This window comes from Palaemon carinicauda, chromosome 38 (assembly GCF_036898095.1).
Source record: "Palaemon carinicauda isolate YSFRI2023 chromosome 38, ASM3689809v2, whole genome shotgun sequence".
Taxonomy (NCBI): Eukaryota; Metazoa; Arthropoda; class Malacostraca; order Decapoda; family Palaemonidae; genus Palaemon; species Palaemon carinicauda.
Window position 1 is genome coordinate 36,084,055 of NC_090762.1, and position 7,500 is coordinate 36,091,554.

The following is a 7,500-nucleotide window of genomic DNA, read 5'->3' on the forward strand; positions in this document are numbered from 1 at the left end:
GCAACTAATGTCCATACAGTAACATAAAATAAAAATTTTAAAGTCTGCTTTTTGAAAACGTTTAGCTTTGAAAACGTTTTGTTTTGATATTCAGTTTTGTAAACGTTTAGTTTTGATAACATTTAGTTTTGATATTGTTTAGATTCGAAAACGTTTAGTTTTGATAACATTTAGTTTTGATATTGTTTAGATTCGAAAACGTTTAGTTTTGATAACATTTATTTTTGATATTGTTTAGATTTGATAACGTTTATTTTTCAAAAAGTTTAGCCTGGAAAACGTTTAGTTTTGATAACATTTAGTTTTCTTAACGTTTAGTCTTGAAAACATTTGGCTTGAATAACGTTTAGTTTCGAAAACAGTTAGTTTTGATAACATTCAGTTTTGAAAACGTTTAGTTCTGAAAACGTTTCGTTTTCTAAATTCCAAGAGTCAAATCGCATCCCGGATAAAACTCCCCATAAATAAAAGAAACGAGAAAACGCGTCCAGAGCATAATGAAACATTTGGATGCGCCCTTTTTCAAACGGACATGTTTATTCATTAGAGTAATGGGAGTAATGGCGGTTCGTGAAGGGAGCTGTACCTCATGACAAATTGATGCAGGTTACGTACACATGTCTGTTCCGCTGATAGTGCTTATATCGATGGTAGTTGAGCATGCTTTCCCACGTGTGCGAGTCTTCTTTATTTCATAAATTGAGTTATTTCTCGGTAGTTCTGTGGAAGAGAAACGTTGTTTTTGGGTTTTATTTTGGATGGACATTTGTAAATAAAATGCTGATTGTAATTGAAATAATTTATGGATTGGTAAAACTCCATTGATTATTATTGGAATAATTTTTTTTCAAACTGGTTGTGCTTATGATAAAGGTATTGGAACTTCCTATTGTAATTGAAATAATTTAGGGAAAAGTAAAAGTATTCACCATTACTGTAAATATCTTTTTCCAACTGGTTGTGCTTATGATAAAGTATTGGAACTTCCTATTGTAATTGAAATAATTTAGGGAAAAGTAAAAGTATTCACCATTACTGTAAATATCTTTTTTCCAACTGGTTGTGCTTATGATAAAGTATTGGAACGTCCTTTTGTAATTGAAATGATTTAGGGAAAAGTAAAAGTTTATTCACTATTACTGGAATTATCTTTTTCAAACAGGATGTGCTTATGATAAAGGTATTGGAACTTCCTATTGTAATTGAAATAATTTAGGGAAAAGTAAAAGTTTAATCACTATTACTGGAAATATCTTTTTCCAACTGGTTGTGCTTATGATAAAGTATTGGAACGTCCTTTTGTAATTGAAATGATTTAGGGAAAAGTAAAAGTTTATTCACCATTACTGGAAATATCTTTTCCAACTGGTTGTGCTTATGATAAAGGTATTGGAACGTCCTTTTGTAATTGAATTGATTTAGGGAAAAGTAAAAGTTTATTCACTATTACTGGAATTATCTTTTTCAAACCGGATGTGCTTATGATAAAGGTATTGGAACTTCCTATTATAATTGAAATAATTTAGGGAAAAGTAAAGGTGTATTCACTATTAGTGAAATTATCTTTTTAAAAACTGTTTGTGATTATGATAAAGGTTTTGGAACATTGTATTGATTTCCATATTGATATATGAGTCAGCCCCATGGTCTAGTGTAACCCAATCATGGAAAATAAAAGTAACCCAGGAGAGGAATAGAATCGAAATTCGATGTTAGAGGTAGAAGTTCCTGCTACAGGAGGAATTATGGAAGATATAGGCCGGTATTCCTACAGCGCACCAGCTGGTTTCAGTTAAAACCTGTCGTTTTCGTAAAGTATTCTACATCTCCTGACTAGATTTTTTTCAACCTACACCCCTTTAAAATAGGTTTTTCCATCACCTAAGAAAGGTTCTAGGGCGAAGCTGGTAGCCATTCATATGGTGGTGTTCTACTTTTGAATTATCAGTTTTTAATCTTTATTCACTATATTTTTCCTACTTCTTTATAAAATAGGGTTTTTTTTCCACCGCTTAAGAAAGTAAGTACAGTGGTGAACCTGGTGATATCTCCCATGTTGGTGTTCTATTTTCCAATTATCCATTTTTTATCTTCAATTTCCTTCGCAAATACGGGCTTACAGGTCATTTCCATTAAAGGTGCCGTCAGTCAGAATACATTCCATTACGAATACGGTAACATTTACTGCATCAATCATACGCATGTTATACTCAATACCGTTCACAATGGGACATGGGAGCCATTTACTGCATCAGTCACACGCATGTTCTACTCAACGCCGTTCACAATGGGACATGGGAGACATTTACTGCATCAGTCACACGCATGTTCTACTCAACGCCGTTCACAGTGGGACATGGGAGACATTTACTGCATCAGTCACACGCATGTTCTACTCAACGCCGTTCACAGTGGGACATGGGAGACATTTACTGCATCAGTCACACGCATGTTCTACTCAACGCCGTTCACAGTGGGACATGGGAGACATTTACTGCATCAGTCACACGCATGTTCTACTCAACGCCGTTCACAGTGGGACATGGGAGACATTTACTGCATCAGTCACACGCATGTTCTACTCAACGCCGTTCACAGTGGGACATGGGAGACATTTACTGCATCAGTCACACGCATGTTCTACTCAACGCCGTTCACAGTGGGACATGGGAGACATTTACTGCACCAGTCACACGCATGTTCTACTCAACGCCGTTCACAGTGGGACATGGGAGACATTTACTGCACCAGTCACACGCATGTTCTACTCAACGCCGTTCACAGTGGGACATGGGAGACATTTACTGCACCAGTCACACGCATGTTCTACTCAACGCCGTTCACAGTGGGACATGGGAGACATTTACTGCATCAGTCACACGCATGTTCTACTCAACGCCGTTCACAGTGGGACATGGGAGACATTTACTGCATCAGTCACACGCATGTTCTACTCAACGCCGTTCACAGTGGGACATGGGAGACATTTACTGCATCAGTCACACGCATGTTCTACTCAACGCCGTTCACAATGGGACATGGGAGACATTTACTGCACCAGTCACACACATGTTATACTCAACGCCGTTCACAATGGGACATGGGAGACATTTACTGCATCAATCACACACATGTTATACTCAACGCCGTTCACAATGGGACATGGGAGACATTTACTGCATCAATCACACACATGTTCTACTCATCGCCGTTCACAATGGGACATGGGAGACATTTACTGCATCAATCATACACATGCTATACTCAACACCGTTCACAATGGGATATGGGAGACATTTACTGCATCAATCATACACATGCTATACTCAACACCGTTCACAATGGGACATGGGAGACATTTACTGCATCAATCACACACATGTTCTACTCATCGCCGTTCACAATGGGACATGGGAGACATTTACTGCATCAATCATACACATGCTATACTCAACACCGTTCACAATGGGACATGGGAGACATTTACTGCACCAGTCACACGCATGTTAACTCAACGCCGTTCACAATGGTACATGGGAGACATTTACTGCACCAATCACACACACATGTTCTACTCAACGCCGTTCACAATGGGACATGGGAGACATTTACTGCATTAATCATACACATGCTATACTCAACACCGTTCACAATGGGATATGGGAGACATTTACTGCATCAATCATACACATGCTATACTCAACACCGTTCACAATGGGACATGGGAGACATTTACTGCACCAGTCACACGCATGTTAACTCAACGCCGTTCACAATGGTACATGGGAGACATTTACTGCACCAATCACACACACATGTTCTACTCAACGCCGTTCACAATGGGACATGGGAGACATTTACTGCATCAATCATACACATGCTATACTCAACACCGTTCACAATGGGATATGGGAGACATTTACTGCATCAATCATACACATGCTATACTCAACACCGTTCACAATGGGACATGGGAGACATTTACTGCACCAGTCACACGCATGTTAACTCAACGCCGTTCACAATGGTACATGGGAGACATTTACTGCATCAATCACACACATGTTCTACTCATCGCCGTTCACAATGGGACATGGGAGACATTTACTGCATCAATCATACACATGCTATACTCAACACCGTTCACAATGGGATATGGGAGACATTTACTGCATCAATCATACACATGCTATACTCAACACCGTTCACAATGGGACATGGGAGACATTTACTGCACCAGTCACACGCATGTTAACTCAACGCCGTTCACAATGGTACATGGGAGACATTTACTGCACCAATCACACACACATGTTCTACTCAACGCCGTTCACAATGGGACATGGGAGACATTTACTGCATTAATCACACACATGTTCTACTCAACACCGTTCACAATGGGACATGGGAGACATTTACTGCATCAGTCATACACATGTTATACTCAACACCGTTCACAATGGGACATGGGAGACAGTATGCCAGACACATTCGTCACAAATTGTAATAAGTGGCCCTTGGCTTTCTTCGCTACGCGTCGGTAGTTGTTATAATGTTCAACACTTTTCCTTATTGCTTTCCCTTCGGGGTACATGGGTCATATGTAACATTACTGGGGGAAAGGAGAGGATATATGGTCGTCTGGATGCAGTCGTCTAAAATGATACAGCCCCATTTTATTTATATTGAATGTTACTATTGTTAGTTTCTTTGTTAAAAACTTGTTTTTCATTGTTATCATTTCTTTTCAGATTCCTCCAGTAGGCCGGTCGGTCTTCCCATGAAGGTAACTGAATAACATGTTTATTTATTCTTCTTTCTTATTTTTATTTAATTGATGGCAAATCCTTTTTATATCTGTACTCTTGTTTTGTGCTTCAATAAGTTCATTTCGATGAAATTCTTCTTTATGGTTTATATTTCGTTGATGGCATATACTTTTTTTCATGATACTGGAAACTCATTATTCTTGTTTTGTGCTTTAATATGTAATTTTTAATCAAATTCTTCTTTCTGAATTTTTATTTAATTAATGGCAAATACATTTTTTTCGTGTTACGGACAACTCAATACTCTTGTTTTGTGCTTCAATAGGAGAAATCTTTCTGATTTTTATATAATTGATTACAAATATTTTTTTTCGTGATACGGAAAACTCAATACTCTTGTTTTGTGCTTTTTTTCGTGATACAGGAAACTCAGCACTCTATTTTTGTGCTTTAATGAATAATATTTAATCAAGTTCTTCTTTCTGATTTTTATATAATTGATTACAAATACTTTTTTTCGTTATACGGAAAACTCAATACTCTTGTTTTGTGCTTTCACAAGTTAATTTTGATCAAATTGTTGAAGTGGCTGTATTATAAATCTTCACTAAGAATTTTCCACTGCGGTGAGGCAATTTTAACGGTTCCGCTGATCCTCGGCATTCAGGTCTTATGACGTTTCATTTATTTTTCTAGAATAATTTATAAGAAAATTATGCTGATACATTCTTGATTCAACCCCTTTAACTGAAAGTGTTTAACATTGATGCTAGTGTATTTGTAACAGATGAATATGGCTTTATGTATATATGTATATATATATATATATATATATATATATATATATATATATATATATATATATATATATATATATATATATATACGTAATTGTGTACACATATATGTGTATATGTAAGTATATATATATATATATATATATATATATATATATATATATATATATATATATATATATATATATACACACATACATACATACATACATATATATGTATATATGTGTGTATATGTAAGTATATATATATATATATATATATATATATATATATATATATATATATATATATATATATATATATATATATATGTTTGGGTGTATATGTGAAAGAATTTGCATATCGACATGATCAGCAAAGATGTACTAGTCAGGGTGACACATACAAGGTTGGTTTGCTGTGAGTGATCAAACAAAAGTCTCCCACCATTAGCAGCGTATTTGGTCAGTGTTATGATGAAAACTAGCCAAACCAAAGAAATGACTAAGGACTTGTCCTAGGTTTGCAGTGGATTAGAAGCAGGTGCATTTATTAATTATTGTTATGATTACTTGCTAAGCTGCAACCCTAGTTTGAAAAGCAGGATGTTATAAGCCCAAGGGCACCAACAAAGAAAATAGCACAGTGAGAAAATTAAACAAGGAAAAATTAAATATTTCAAGAACAGTAACCATATTAAAATGAATATTTCCTATATAAACTACAGAAACTTTAACACCCAAAGAGGAAGAGAAATAAGATAGAATTATGTGGAAGAGTGCGGTTGTATATTTACATCTGGTTTTACAGCGTATTTAAGCATGTGCGTATGCACTTGCCTGTGAATATATGCAATTATTCTTAGCTCAAGGGACTAAAAAGTGAAACAAATAAGGTAAACTAAAGACCAGTTATTGAGATTTGTGTGAATAGAGGCAAGCTGAGAGCATTTCTCACGTCTGAGTGACTTCGTGAAGATCGTCTTCTCTCCCGTAGAGAAGGTTCAGTAATTATTTTGGAATTAACTCCTGCGTTTGACTGGGGAAAAGTTTCATCATTAGAATTTATAAGACGCAATGATCAATCGTTGTGGATTGCTATTATTTCATTGTTCTTATATTATATTATATTATATATTATATATATATATACTGTATATATACAGTATATATATATATATATATATATATATATATATATATATATATATATATATATATATATATATATATATATATATATATATATATATATATATATATATATATATATATATATATATATATATATATATATATATATATATATATATTTATAAATGTATATATGCGTGTGTGTGTGTGTGTGTGTGTATCCTTTTTGAGTTGTAATACCTTGACGTGGTGAAAGGCTTTCTTTATTGCCATGATCAGCAAAGCTGTACTAGTCAGAGAGACCCTTACTAGGCTAGCTTGCTGTGGGTAATCAGACAAAAGTCTCCCACCAACGTCAATCCGCAGTTGCCCAACATGGTGATGGAAACTGGATAAACCCCAGACATGAATAAGGACATGCCTGAGGCCTTTGTCCTGGAATGGACTAGAAACTTCTGCATTTGTTATTGTTATGGTGATATATATATTTATATATATATATATATATATATATATGTATATATATATATATATATATATATATATATATATATATATATATATATATATATATATATATTTATGTATGTATATATATATATATATATATATATATATATATATATATATATATATATATATATATATATATATAAAAAATAATATATATATATATATATATATATATATATATATATATATATATATATATATATATATATATATATATATATATATATATATATATAAAGGCAGACATTTTTATATTTTTATATTGATTAGCATAAAACAATTTCAAATTAACTGTTACTGCTTTAT

The 7,500-nt window shown here is 33.9% G+C and overlaps 1 long non-coding RNA gene across 1 annotated transcript in view; it reads left to right on the forward strand.

The window, feature by feature from the left end:
- LOC137630544 (uncharacterized) overlaps positions 1–7,500 on the forward strand; it is a 394,338-nt gene that overhangs the window by 306,999 nt on the left and 79,839 nt on the right. Inside the window, exon 4 of the long non-coding RNA XR_011041726.1 lies at positions 4,752–4,786. This is a non-coding gene — a long non-coding RNA (uncharacterized lncRNA). The remainder of the gene's footprint in view (positions 1–4,751; positions 4,787–7,500) is intronic.